We start from the raw sequence: 15720 nt of genomic DNA on the forward strand, positions 1-15720 counted from the left end.
GTCGTTAACCACGTTGACCACGCCGCGCCGAGAGCACTAGGGCGGTGGACGACGGCGAGGCCTAGGAAGGGGACAACGCGGAGCCGGGGAAGACGCAGCAGTGGAAGCCCGCACGGAGAGGAGTACGAGGGTTCACTGGTTCGGCTGCGGTGTGAGGCAGCCGTCGCCGCAGAACAACAGGGGGTGTGGGTGAGTGGAGGGATGGCCTGGCCAGCGGTGGGAGTAGTATGGGGGCGGTGAGGCCTCCGCGGCAGCACAGCCGGCCACGGGAGGCAGGAGCAGGCGGCACGACCGGCGCTGCTTTGGGCGGCTGGACCTAGAAGACCAGAGGTTGAAGAAGCACTACGGTCGTTGGATGGACATCGTACGGTCACTGAAGCTAGAATCATTTATATTGACTAAGTTGACAAAGCCCTTGGTACGCTCCAACTTAGTAGGCCCACAGGTCAGCCTCCGAAACGGTGTGCCCCAGATGTCAGGGGGAGGAATCATTTTTTGGGCGGCCGAAGCTAAGAATCTCCGAGATTGAAGAAGAAGCACGACATCCGTTGGATAGACATCCAACGGCCACTGCTGCTAGAATCGTGTGTTGACTATAATAAGTTGACAAAGCCTTGCATACGCGTCAACTTATTTTTTTAGGGGATGCGTTACTTAGTAGGCCCACAAGTGTGTGGCAGAGAACTTATAGCCCATTTGCGTTTTGTAAGAATGTACAACCCATTTTTGAATTCTAATGGAATTTACAACAGCCCATTTACAGTTTGTTAAAAGTACAGCCCATTTTCTAGCTAGGACATTGATTAATAATTTCAACCAACCGTTGAAGACAGAATTCAATAAAATTTCCCACATTTTGATGGGATCCGAAATATTTTTATCCCGAAATTTCTAGTCAGATTAAATATAAATTTGTATTACGTAAAAATCCAACGAAACATTGCACGCGCAACAATGAAAATTTAAGATTTTCAAAATCCATAAATAATATTTTATAAACTAATTTCGTGTTTGGTGCATTTTTTTATAGTTACTGCCCAGTTTTTATAATTACATCCCATTTATTATTTTCTAAAGCCCATTTTCCTGTTAAGCCTAATGCATCCCTGCTAGGAAAGATTTGCAGCCCAGCGGGGCGGAGAATAACAAGTTGACCTTGCCTGGGTATTCCTCAAAAAGACGTATAGCTGGGCTAGCCATTTTCATCTTGAAAAAAATAGTATCTGGGCTGGATATCTGGCCTGGGCTAGACGGGCCATAGCCCGCCCAGTTAATACCCTGCTCTCCTCTGAACAACAACGAAATCATCGCCAAGAAAAACTCTGCAGTGCTCACGCCTCAAAAACACAAATACTGCTCGAGCTGCTTGGTCCCAGCTGTCGGCCGCACCTTGTGCAATTCTCTCGTTTATATTGACTACATAGGTTGACAATGGTGTGGGACCGTGATGTCAGGAAACCAGGAGAAAGCAAAAAAAATTATAGTTGTACATAATAAGGAGGCACTTGCGTACGTACGGCTATGGCCCTAGTGGGCCCCTAGTGTCATCCAGTCAAAATAAAGTCATCTCCTGAATCCTCATGTTCGTTGACGATGTTAACAATGCTCGGCGCCACGGCGAGCACAACAACTCAAAGGACAACGGAGAGGGCCTCGCGGGCCCTACGGATGGTCTGATACAGCGCCCGCTGCTCATTCAGGAAGCCAGGATCATCGGACACCTATGAGCACCTTCGAGAAACTGAGACGGCATGAAACGATAATTCCGCGCTTGGGAGCTCTGGTTTATTTCAAACCTGTATTAACATACAAGTGTAATTTACTCGTCATCAGAAACAACGCGTAAAATACAGGCATAATGAAACCGAGGGCCCGAGGTCTGTAAGTAAAACCGGCGGGTTACGCGTGTAATTTGAGAGACCAGTGTATATTTTACGAGCACTGCTATATGGACGACATTACCAGACGATACATGCACGACGTGCGTATCATGCCATCCATGGGAAAGGCTGAAACAACAACTAATGGCTGGATTAGCAATCGTCAGAGTGTCGTTCAGCGTTTTTATCGTGTGTGAAGTACTTCCGATATTTTACTAGTCGAAATCGACCGACCAAGCGCCTTCGCCCGAGACCATCTGCTTTAATTTACAAGCGTCAGTTTTACAAGCGGTTTTGGTTGGAAAACGACGATCCAATCACGGCCTAATATCATGAGTTGGTCGGAAGATCATATGGTTTCACGTCTAACCTACCCGACTTGTCGTATAGGCTATGAATGAAACATCAGACGATGAACTTCTTAAGCACGGAAACAACAGAAGAGGTTGATCTTCTTAACAAGCAAATCACTGGCATTAGATCGACATGCAAAACAATACGAAGCATTATTCTCAGGAGGCACGGTGAACAGCTCGTGATGCCGCATGCCACAACATTCCAAGCTCAACTTTGCAATCAAACACAAGGCCTGGCATTACATAGACAATATTCAGAACAAACTCTTAACACAGGAATATCTCAGTAGAGTAACTATTTATTTCTAAACTGAACACAGGAATAGGAAAAAACACTCGACGCTGCTCACAGCAAGGGCGTCCCACTCAAAAATATCAAATGCATGTCTTCTGTCTAACATCAATGAGCAAATTTTGACAAGGTTTTCCAATTCCAATATATTAAACTAACGTCTTCTTGCTAACATCAATGATTAAACTTTGACAAGCTTTTCCCATTTAAAATATGTAATGCCTATGATCGTGGAGTCCTGTCGTAGCTTCTTGTACTTGTTTGGGCACTTTTTGCCCAGGGCACTCCACGTGTTGTTAAATTGCCAATGGTCTCTGCAGACTAGTCATGTCACGGTGTCTAATAATACTCTGTAAAGCTTCTCTATCATTCCTTTTGTAATGTAGCGCAAACAGTGACTGCTTCTTTCTGCAAAGTGGAACGACCAACTGGACCCAGTAATGCAGCAGTTTGCCTTGGACACATTGGCTCCTTTTGTGCAGTTCAACTAAAATCGAAGTCAGAATAAAACCGAGCTTTAATTTTGATATCCCTGTAAGCAACAATAGGTATAAGGGAAACAATTACTGAGAAATAACGGTTGATGACTTGTACTCCCAGAAGAAAAGCATCTACTGATCTACTTTATCTTAATGGGAAACAAAGCAGGAGAGTAGCAATTCTCCATCAGTGTGATTCATTCATATTGACTGAGACATTATCTTAACAATGCCTTGTTTCAACATGTATAAAGAACGACAAAGCAGAAAAGTACCATTCCTAAAACAATGCAACTGACTCATTTTAACAGAGACATTATCTTAACAATACCTTGGTTAAACATGTAGAAAGAACTACAAAGCAGGATAGTACCATTCTTAATAAGTGTTGCAGTTTTGAACTAAGATTCAGTAGTTAATTAATTCTGAGAGTGGCATTGCTTAATTTTACCAGTGGCATTAGATTAACGAAAAGCATAAACAGTTCCAGGGGAGAGTGGGCGCAACAATAGTATGTGCTTCCATCTACTTATAAAGGGGGTGATGCAGAGTTGTTTGTAACAAAGCAACAAGCATCATGTCTGGGTTGGTCCCATTTTTGTTCACTACTTAATGGGAAAAGACAGCAATAGAATAGCTTCAATTCAACATTTATTTAAAATAGTACCAATACAGTAGCACAACATCTCAAAGCACACTGCACAATCATGTGGATGAAGGCCTGTACTGACCTTTCATGAGACGGACAAGATAAAATACGAATCTGCCAACACGAATAGGAAATCCAATCTCGTTTTGTGCAGTTGCACTGAAATCAAGCAAAGTGTTTCACGTAGCGAAGAAAAATGTCGCAATAGCAACAAGTTGAATAGATATCCTTGTTTAAACAGAGGCAAAAAAGGAATCAATTACTGGCTAATAAAGGTAAATGAAACATGCGGCCACAAAAATGGTAATCCCGCCAATCCCTAACAAGCGTTGCAGTTTTGAAATAAGATTCAGTAGTTAATTCTGAGAGTGGCATCAATTACTGGCTTATAAAGGGGGTGATGCTGAATTTGTTGTAACAAAGCAACAAGCATCATGTCTGGGTTGGTCCCATATTTGTTCACTACTTAATGGGAAAAGACAGCAATACAATAGCTTCAATTCAACATTTATTTAAAACAGTACCAAAACAAGTAGCACAACATCTCAAAGCACATTGCACATCATGTGGTTGAGACCAAGATTTGAAACAACTCGCCACGAATACTGGAAACAAATCTCGATCTCCTTTTGTGCAGTTCCACCAAAATTAAGCAAAGTCACCGGTGTGACATTCAAGTTGAACTACACAAAACACTCTTAAAACATAAGTGTTTCGAGTAGCGAAGCAAAATGTCGCAATAACAACAAGTTGAATTGATAGCCCTGTTTTAACAGAGGCAAAAAGGAAACAATTACTTGCCGATAAAGGAGGATGAAACAAACGGTGACAGAAAGAAGCATCTAACTTATCTTGGATGGAAAACAAAGTAGGACAGTAGCATTTCTAAAACGGTTGCATTGATTCATATTAACAGAGACATTCTCTTGAAACAACATTCGTTAAAAAATGTAATTTCCTTTTAACAGTGGCATTGCTTCAATTTTCCGGCGGCATTCTTAGATTAACAACAGCAAAATAGCTGTATGGGACATGCCAGCACCATGTGCGTCCACACGTATAAATGGGTGATGCAGAGTATGTAGCCAAGCCGCATATATGCGCTGGTCCCATATTTGTTCTCTTTGAACCTTCTTCCTATGTGAGGGCAGCAAATCTAGTCCTGCACAAACTACCCGACCCCCAGTTTCTTTCCCTTTTCAACAAAGAGATCGGTTCCTTACAGATGTGTGTATTGGGTTACCCCCTTTTCCCCTTTTCGACCTACAAAGTGGCTGGATAGCCAGTCTATACTACTTTCCGCCCCTCCTTTCCTCATTGAACCACGTCCTAGATTCTTGCTCCAGCCCACCGCACCCTTCTTTCCTCTTCGAACCAAGACCTAGATTCGACTACACATCGAAAAAGATCCACATGCAGCTAGAGCAACGACGGTTTCAAAGAAACTTATACTTTAGGGTCATCGGGATGTGGCAAGGCGTGCGGCGGGAGGCCGGATCTGCCCACACTACGTACGACAACGAGGAAGAAGGGGTCGGTGGCCCTCCCGCACAGGCGCTGGGTGAAAGAGAACAGCGCAGCCGGCAGTGGATTGCCTCCCTCGCCGAAGGCGATAGAGTGAACGCTGCACCTCCTCCCCTTCCCGGTGCGATGGGATACGGACGCCTCCTTCACCAGCTGTGAGGGGGGAGAGAGAGACAAGAGGCCAACGCAGTCTTGTTTAGATATGGTGAAGAGAGGGTGAGAGGCTGTGAATATAGCAAACCCTAGCAAATGAACGCTGAGCCTCCAGCGTGTAACATATATGGAGAGCGTGAGAGAGCGAGACGCGAGAAACTCTATCAAACAAGAGGCTATAATGGAGTAAAAAAAATCTCTCCATAGCAGTGGTTTTAAATAGAATACGCGCGTTCCCGGAAAAAAGAAACGAAAACTGGCGGACAATTTTTTAAGGGTCTGTCTAGGACACATCTAGATGTGACATAGTTATGTCACATCTAAGTTGATGTCCACTCTATTTGTGGTCTAATTTTTTTCCTAGTTTTTTTTGTTTCTTGTTGCTACATTATATACTTGTGGGAGCTTAGATGTGATATCCTTAAATAACATCTAGATGTGAATTAGACAAACTGATTTTCTAACGTACCAAGAAAGAAAACTCGATCAAAAACACGCTCCCGCTTCCAAGTCGCGACAGTCGTCGCGCACACACACATAGACATAGACATGCATATCCGTGTTTACGTAAAATTCCATTTCCATCTCCATCTCCAATCATATTTGTCCAACTGGCACATTATTTACGTTGTTAATTATATACGCAACAATATTAACGTACAACATCTCTTGTTTGCGCACGTCCGGACCGCTGCCACGGCCGGTCCTGACCAACCTGAACCCTCTTCATCACCCACGCGTGCTTCCCGCCCGAAACGGTCAGTGCCGCATTCATGCCCGGCTAGAGCGGACGCGACCTCTCACTGGCGCCGGCATTGAAGCGACGCGCCGGCCGAGAGAGCATCGCCCGCGCCGCTTCCGGGTGCACGCGGCTGCTCCGCGTTCAAAGGTCGCAATAGCCGGCTACAACATGCATGTAAAAAGTTCTTGGGAGTCCGTGCTACAGCTAGCTGTCCTCCCCCAACTCGTCAATCTCTTCCAGTAGTGCTAGTACTCCATGGCGCGATCCATCGACAAGCAGGCGGGAAAGTTATCGTATACTCGGTTTGCGGTGAGTGGCATGCCGAGCGACCGTGTGGGGTCGAGCCGTGGAGGAAGGTGAGACACGAACACGACAGATGTGATTTAAACGTTGGTTTTGCTCGATGGCGCGATCCAACGAAACAAAACATTGGTTTCTCTCCGTTTCCATTTTTTCTCCGGAAAAACGGAAACTTTCCACTCCATTTTCATTCCTATTCCAAGGTTGCCCCGTTACAACATTCCATCAAATACAAAGGAAAACTAACACGCATGCTGATGCATCTCAATGATTCACAGATCATAGCCAATATTTACTCAACTAAAGAAAAAAGTTGTGAGAGCGTGTACGAAAGAAAAACTACTGATGGGGTCACTACGACTTAAACCCTAAACCCTAAACATGATTTAATTTCCTGGCCAGGTAGAACCTGTCGAAGGAAAGACGGCTGGCACCCTCGGATCATACGATGCTTTTGTGCAGTTCCACTAAAATCGACCTGAGCATCCCTGATGGCAAAGATATTGAAGAAGTGTGATTAGAATAATAGTACTGCACTAGTTCATGAGACATAAACTCATCACAAGTAGAAGCTGGTAGAAGTAGAGAAAGATCGACATGGAGATGGAGCTACGGCAGTGGAGCAAGCCGGCTCCAAAAGGAAGATAGACTACCTGGGACGTCGGGCTGTAGCTAGAAGGGCGGTTGGGACACGGCATCGGCCCATACCGCGGTGACCCCCGATTGGGACGCACCGACTGTGGGTTTTCTCCCTCGCCGATGTCGACCGCGTCTACGCAGAACATTGTTCCCTTCCCCCAGCTGCGGGATCAGGCCCGTCGTTCTATGCTTGTGAAGAGAGCAACCTAAGCAAGCAGGCTTGTAGCTTAGGCTCCTGCTAGTGTATATATAGTGGTTTTCTTTTTCTCTCCATATCAACCATTTTATATTGCGTACGCGTCATTCAAGAGTGAAATGATGGTTGCTTCTTCCGACTAACTTACTGTGTGATTTGACTGCTCCTTAGTGGCCCCTACACGTACTCCCCCTACGTGTATGCAACAGTCACACGTACACATGTACGCAAAAATGCGCGCGACGCCCTAATGCATGCATGTCCGAGCACACGACGGAACACACACGGTCACGCTCAAGTGCTCAACCTACACGTGCATGCACACACATACTCAGTCAGGGTGAGCTAGTGACCGTATAAACACCGGAAAATATATATATTGAGCGCAATGAGTGTATTATGAAGTCCACTGACCGTATTTTTACAAATATACAGTGACAGACAGTGTATTTATCTCGTTTGAAATTAAGCCATATTAACCGGAGAGGAGGCAGTATGGACTAGCATTACTTTGCTGTGTCTCGTCAACTTGCCGAACGAGGAGAAGGTTGCAGGACGGGAGAAGCTTGCGCGCGATGGCTCGCAGGACAAGGAGAAACTTTTGACTAATGCAAGCTCTCCCTCGCTCAGGCGGTGGACGTGCAACAGTTAATTCGGTGTCAGATTGCCAGAAGCATACACTATACTACTAGTGCTATTATTGTTTGACTTCCCAAATAGGCGAACAGCCAAGCACAAAGTTTACTAGTACTACTACTATAGTCTATAAAGGTACGTACTATACTAGTACTAGGAACCGGATGGAGGAGCGTCTGCACTCTTATTATAATTTTAAAATGCGATAAAGCAATCTTCAACACATTTGGTTCTCTTCGAGGGTTCTCGCATGTGATAATGGAAGTTGATTGCATGGAACACTCGCCACAATTCTCGCTTAATTCTGGCTCATATTCTGTTACAAATAGTAGCGCTCGGTAATATTTCCTCTTTTTTTGTTATTCAGCATGTAAACAGGTCAGCAAACCTTGCGGCGCATCTTCGTGCGAACCGTGCTTGCTGCACTTTGAATGTGGCCGAGAGCTGGCTTGATGAAACACCTCGCTTCCTACTTCTTTTTTTGCGGGGTACCTCGCTTCCTAGTGACCAGTGTCTTGGCTGATCGTCCTAAGAATGCTTATATATGAATAAAGCTCTCTCATTTACCCGCAAAAAAGATTAAGCCATATTAACCGGAAAGGAGGGAGTATGGACTAGCACTACTTTTTGGTGTGTCCCGTCAACTCGCAGAACGAGGAGAAGCTTGCAGGACAAGGTGAAGCTCGCTTACGCCTTTTGACTAATGCAACCTACCCTCGGTGGACATGCATCAGTCCATTCGGTGTCAGATTGTCAGAGGCATACACTGTAGTACCCAACATGCGAAGTACCATCATTGTTTGACTTCACGAAGAGGCGAAGAGCCAAGCGCAGTAGTACGAGTAGTACTACTACTAGAACCGCATGGTGGAGCGTCTATACTCTTATTTTTTTATCTCTGATAAACTACACGTTTATTCCGGAGAAGGGCGGAAAACGGCAGCCCAACATGTAATGAATGATATCGATCAACTAACCATGCTCGAATATATCTTGGCCTCCGTGCGAGCCCGTCTGTGTGTTCTCGCTCCTCGTCTCTCTCAAGGAACGGCGGGTTGGCTCTTTGCCGTCAATTGAGATCGGTTTGCTCACACTCCTGTCCCACATGTCAGTGATATGCCAAGAGGAGGTGCGTTGACCGACTGGCCATACACGTACTTGGTTTTGCACCTTCATACTACTCCTCCCTCCGTCACAGTTTACAGGGCGCGCTTCATTATGATGCATTTCTCTCAATGCATTTCCACCACCAGAGAGACTTTAGACGCGTTTGGTTTAATGCTCAATTAATCAGGGCGTGGTAACCGCAATCAAGTCCACAATTTTCTCTCCATGTACTGTACTACTACGGAGTGGAGTAAGTGCATGCATGTGTGTACCCGGGGTGGAAGCACTGCATGCATGTGTGTACGCATTATTCCCTCTAGTAATAGACGCCGTGCTATAACTACCAATGCTATTTTTCAGGCCGATCGCTAGTCGCCTTGGTCCCATAGATTTTTTTCTTTTTTCTGAAGCGCGCTGTATAAACAGTGACAGATGGAGTAGTATGAGCGGATTCAAAGAAGAGCGTATTGATGGTTGCTTCTTCAGAGCAACTTACAGTGGGAAAGGTGGGGCTTATGATTTGACTGCTCATTACTCACTATTAATGCGGCGCAACGACTGGGCTGAGTCTCCCATGCGGTTGTGCACTACCCCCTCGGTTCTTAAATATACTCCGGAGTATTTGTCTTTCTAGAGATTTCAACGAGTGACCAAATATTTGTATTTTTAGAGATTTCAAATGGACTGGCACATACGGATGTATATAGACATATTTTGGAGTGTAGATTCACTCATTTTGCTCCATATGTAGTCACTTGTTGAAATCTCTAGAAAGACGAATAGAATATTTAGGAACGGAGGGAGTACACATACGAAGCAAAATGAGTGAATCTACACTCTAAAATATGCCCGTTTGAAATTTGTAAAAAGACAAATATTTAGGAACGAAGGAGTATAATTTTGTGCATGGCACATGGACCCGGATGATGAAGAGGCTTCTAGCAATGCTATCAAGCTTCCATCATTTGTTTACATAATTGACGTACTATACAAATAATTTTCCAGCGACACGAAATTGTACAATGGTGTGAGCTTTCAGCTTTTGTTTCGCGTGTCTTGCCATCGATGCTCTTTCAAAAACAATAAAAAACTAACTTCCTTGCTAATGCATGTCAATTATTAGCAGATCAGAGCTAATAATTACATCACAACTGAAGACAGAGTTGTGAGAAGGTGTTAAATTAAAATTGATCCATGCTTTCATTGGCAGCAACGTCCCCCCAGCTCTGTCTAAATCAACAAGGCATGTTGGGAAAAAAGTAGCTGTCTGGAGCATGCAACATTCCGATCATTTTGTGCAGTTCCACTAAAATAGAGTTGAGCGTCCCTGTTGCAAAGATATTAAGTGTGATTACGATAATAGAGGACTGCTGATGAAACAATAAACACACAAATAGAAGCCGGTCACCTTTGCAGTCTCTCTTAAGACTAACTAGTTGGAGAAGATTAGGCTCGGAGTTGGATGAGGAGGATAGAGCAAAACCAATCTCCCTTTGTGCAGTCGCATTGAAATGTAGAGACGTTGCTCATGTGACATTTTAGTACAACTGCACAAAACACTCTTAAGAAAAAAGTGATTTGTGCAGTTCACCAAAAGGTCGCAATAGCAATGAGTAGAAAGGAAACAATTACTGGCCAATAACAGTTGATGACACATGCGACGACAAAAAAGAAGCATATTCCTTGTCCTAAGGGAAGATAACAACACGGTTGTGTTTGTCTAAAATGGTGTGAGGACGAGAATGCAATATGGAAAGTACGCCGGATGAGCTACGTTTTGGGCAAAGAACTATGGAAGATCCACATGCAGCGACGTGGGAAGACGGGCAGTGGAGCAAGGCCGGAGGGGATACCTGGAGGTCGTCGGGATGTAACTAGGTGAGCGGCGGCGGGCGGAATCTGCGAGCAGGTGGCGTAGGCCCTGCCGCGCCGGAGCTTGGTCAGAGAGAACGGCGTGTACTGCAGATCGGGACGTGCTGCCTCGGCGCTGTCAAATGGAGAAACGATGCACTTCCTCCCTTTCCCTCGGCGGACGGGATGCGGCCGGATCAGTGACCAACAGTGAGAGAGAGAGAGAGGCCACCGCACTCCCTTTCCCCCGGCGGACGGGATGCGGCCGGATCAGTGACCAACGGAGAGAGAGAGAGAGGCCACCGCAGTCTTGTGTGAGATACTCTGAAGAGCGACAAATCAGGAAGGCAGGCTCCATTGTATATAGTGAGCGGGCTACCTTTTTCTCCATAAAAATCGTTTTATATTCTATGTACGTGCCATTGAGCGCTATAACTTTATTTAAAAATAACGCGGCAACGCGTCAAGTCGAACTTTGTTTCGTGCACGCGTGGTACACGACCTCCCTAGGTAAACAACCGCTACAGGCGTTCAAATTAGCACGTGGGCTGCCATTTCGTAAAGAAATGAGCTCCACCATGTACCCGCGCGGGTGTGGCTGGGCACGAAGCGTGAGTACGTGCACGGTGCACCTATTCTCTTCTTGTATACGTACACCACCTACGTGGGGTTGTGTGAGAGAGATACAAACCTAGAGAGATATAGTGTGTGGGTTCTTGAGAGTTTTTGGGGGGGGGGGGTCAATCAAAAAATGTAACATATGCAATGTGTGTGAAATAGAGTCCTGGATATAACATATATATAGAGGGGGCGATCCACGAGAAGAGAGTGGAGGTATCATCGGCTTGAGGTGTCCATAGAATCGAAGAGAGGGATGATGTGTGTGTGTGTGCGCGCGCACGCGATCGATAAAGAGTGCCATCGAATTTGTGTGTGCCCACGTCAAAGATATAGAGTGGCTGGCCTACTGGAACGTGAGATGGGACATGTGCAGTTTGTCTCTATGGCGTGGATACCTACCTGCAGCGCTCGACTATCGGTGTGTGGTGGGGGAAGAGGGAGGCCCAATTAACTATAGAGGTACAATGGCTGGTATATGTGTGGAGGAGGAGAGAGGCCTACCTCATGTATTAAGGAGATCGATCTGCCCCATGTATTAAGGGAGATCGATCGGCATCCATGCATATGTGGAGGAGAGGAATAAGGTTGGGAGAGAGACAGAGCTAGAGTGTTGGAGGGGGTGGTAGTGGAGTTGCTTCTAACAAATGGTGGGATAGGCTTGCTAGACAAACGGAGGGCACGCCCGCAATATCAATAAGAGAGGAGATGGCTGCTTGTTGTCTGTGCACATGCGTGTGAGAGACGGGTCAGGAGGCATGCATGAATGATGAGGGGGGACGATGTGGCTGTGGTAAGCAGACGTAACTACATAGGAAGATCAATCGCCCTTTGTTAGAGAAAGGAGAGACATAACTTGTGAGGTACGTCGATCGATGGGGGGGGGTAGTTAAAGTCGATCTAGGTATATGTTGGGAGATCGATCGGTATACATGCATGTGTGTGTTAGAAGCAAATGAGGCACAAGGAGAAGGATAGAGAGAGAGAGGGATGCATGTAGGAGGTGGTACGAGAGGCATACTATATCGAGGGGGGAGGAGTGTGCGAGTACGAGAACGATGAAAAAGTGGTGGGAGTGAGGCATGGACGGTGACAAGAGAAGAGGGGAAGCTTGTGTTTGTGCTAGGCACACCTGGCTAGAGAGGCATATCAATCGATGTGTGCCGTAAAGAAGGAGCTGGGGGGCCTACACACACCGTGGGTGAACGACCTAAAGTGAAAAGACGAATTTGCACGATGGAGCTAGAGAATGCTGAGGGAGGGTGAGAGGGATGCGGGCGTGTGCATGCACAAGAGAAAGTTAGCGCTAGCTACAAAGATAAGAGGGTTGTGTGGGTGTAAAAGACGAATAGAGATCATATATACTTCATTATAAAAAGTGAATTCGGATATTTGAAGAATTTATCATAGTGTTTCAAACCGACGCATGTGTGAATATATATAACGGTGATACACATGGTGTGGTTATGAACATGTTATACTACATTTAATATATTTTATCTCTACTCTTATAAAAAACGGAGTTGTTGATGATGGTGTGCCTGCCATCCTGCATTATAGGCCGTCCGATTTATATCTAGCAGATAGCAAGGAAACTATGATGGTTGAAGTTAGCAACAATCATGATTGTAGATTCTTATTGAAATAGAGAAACGAATTCAAATTTAGTTCGAATTGCAGCGGTAGTATAGACATTTGGAATGCACTAAAATGTTGGTATGAGTAGGTTACATGCATTATACAGCAAGCGAAAAAATTTAATCGAACATAACATGGATTCATACTCCCTCCTTCCATCTATATAGGGCGTAATGAGATTTTTAAGACCGCCTTTGACTATTGACAAGATTAATAGTACATGACATGCACAATGTGAAAATTATATCATTGAAAGAACCTTTCACAGACGAATTTAACGGTGTGCTTTGTGTAAGTTGCATGTCATATATCATTGCTCTAATATTTGGTCAAAGTTAGCATCGAAAAACGCATTAGGCCCTATATAGATGGAAGGAGGGAGTAGCTTTGAATAGCATTTGTATAGTAAAACGGGGCAAGACTCTCTCTTTGTGTGGTGTGAATAGTTTTATTTTTTTCGTTTTCTTTTTGGTTGAGGGAAGTGCGAATTGATTTGGTACGTACAAGTACAATATTACTACACATTAGGCTTGTCCCTAAAATTCAACACGCGTCTTGTTATATCCCGAAAATTCAGATATCGTGCTCCCAAAACCGGCGCCTTCACAACCCGCGCCTTGCTATCCCGAAATTACAACGCGCGCGAAAACTCCCTCCAGCTGCCAAATCCCGACACGCGAAATCCCCCTTCTAACCCTGAGCCGAAAGGGCCGCTAGTTCAAATCGGTGGGGGTACTTTTGTAACACACCCTACATTTTGGACAAGCGCGCCCCTAAGTCACGCTTCACCCCCTCCCATCGCCCCCTTTTCACCATTCGAAATCCCAGGCCGCCATAACCTCTCCGCTCCAGCCGCGAAATCCCACCCTCCTCCGTCCGCCATGTCACCGCTGCCCAGCCGGAGCCTCTTCCCCGACGACGTCGTCCACCGCAACAGCTCGACGTCCCTTGTCCACCTCCCCGGATGAGGATCCGTCGTCCATCTCGCCGTCCCGCCGGTTCAGCCGCCCCGTCCTCCACCTCCAAGGAGCTGCTCCGACGATCACCTCGTCTATCGCGGTTGCTCCATCCCCACAGCGCCGCCTTAACCTGCTCCACCGGAACCGCAACATCCTCACTGACTCCTCGGACGAAGCTGAGGCCTACTCGGCGCCACCAAAGAGGTTGTACACTCATCGCATCGCACCTTCTCCTTAACTCGACCTCCCGGCGCCGACGGTGCTCCATCCCGCACCCCATGTAGCGGCTACCTTGAAGCCGGCACCGCGGGCGACATCTCCACGGCAGCTCTCCCCCAGTGCGAGGCCCCTTCGGCGGTAGCGTCCATACCAGCCGGATCTGCTGCTGCTGCTCCAGCTCTCGCTCGCTCGCTCGCGCTGCTATTGCTGCTCCGGCTCTCGCTCGATCGCTCGCTCGCCCAGCTGCTGCTGCTGCTCCCCCCTCGCTCATGCTGCTGCTCTGCTCCGATTAAGCCACACTTCAGTCGACTGAATCGACTTTTGGGTCAGTCGATTTTCAGGGGTTGGGGGGCTCGCCGGAGTTAAGGAAGAACCACCCGCAGCGGGGACGGGGGCTCGCCGAAGAGGTACCCCACTATCTATCTTAGGGTTCAGGGTGGGGGGCGGGGGGCCTAGAGGGCTGGCCGGGGCGGCGAGGCGGCGCTGGGGCCGGCGGTTCGGCCGGTGGTGGCTGGTGGCTCAGGGGGGGTGCAGGTTGAAGATGAACTGCAGGCCCTCCCTAAACTACATGTCAAGTGCCTCTCTGCTACCATTGCGTTCAGTTTCGACAGTAGCATTCAGATTCCACAGTAAATTTCAGTTTCGACAGTTAAGTTCAGAGTCAACAGTTTTTACCTCATCTGTTGTAGTCAGGTGGTTTTTGGTGATGTTAATTTTACATCCATTTTACATCATCTATTGGAGATGCTATTAGAATCCCACTTGAGATTGACGATGTCTGTCTTGTGCTGCTTCAGCCTTGACGTCTTACGGCTCACCGGAGCTGCTCCAACGACAGAACGATCCATCACAACAGAGCAGTGCCCTGGACGCCGTCTACAGATTCCTTAGATCTTCCTCCACACCTCCGACAGCCACCTCTGCCTCAACTGCTTCAGCGACCAACCCAATGATGCTGAGGTCGACACGGCTACGGCAAAGAGGTTGTACACTTGTTGCATCACTTATTACTATACATTCATGTCGATCCATTAGGGCTATTTTGGTTCAACGGAAAAACATCGATCCACTGGTTGTTACCATCACTCTAAATTTCTGCATGCTCTCCTTACATAATCTCACCATATTTTTTTGTATGCATGTCAGATATTGTACACAGTCATGCTGAACATGTAGAGAAAAAGAGAAGAGTTTTGCGCGGCAATACAATGTCATGCAGACATCGCTCCATGGTGGGTTCAATGGCAAACCCTCCCCACCCCTCTCCAGATTGTAATCCAGAGGAAGATATCTGTTCTGAGGCGGATTCAGACGTCGCTGACCACTCCTATTTACCCCCCAAGGTGTTTGCTCTACCTTGGCATGATGATGTTAGTCATATCATGCATATGTTGCCTTGCAGTGCCTACTTTTGACATCATATATGTCATCTACTTAGTTTATACATGTTCTGTAATACCACCTGTTTAGTTTCTATATCAT

This window comes from Aegilops tauschii, chromosome 2, assembly GCF_002575655.3.
Source record: "Aegilops tauschii subsp. strangulata cultivar AL8/78 chromosome 2, Aet v6.0, whole genome shotgun sequence".
NCBI lineage: Eukaryota > Viridiplantae > Streptophyta > Magnoliopsida > Poales > Poaceae > Aegilops > Aegilops tauschii.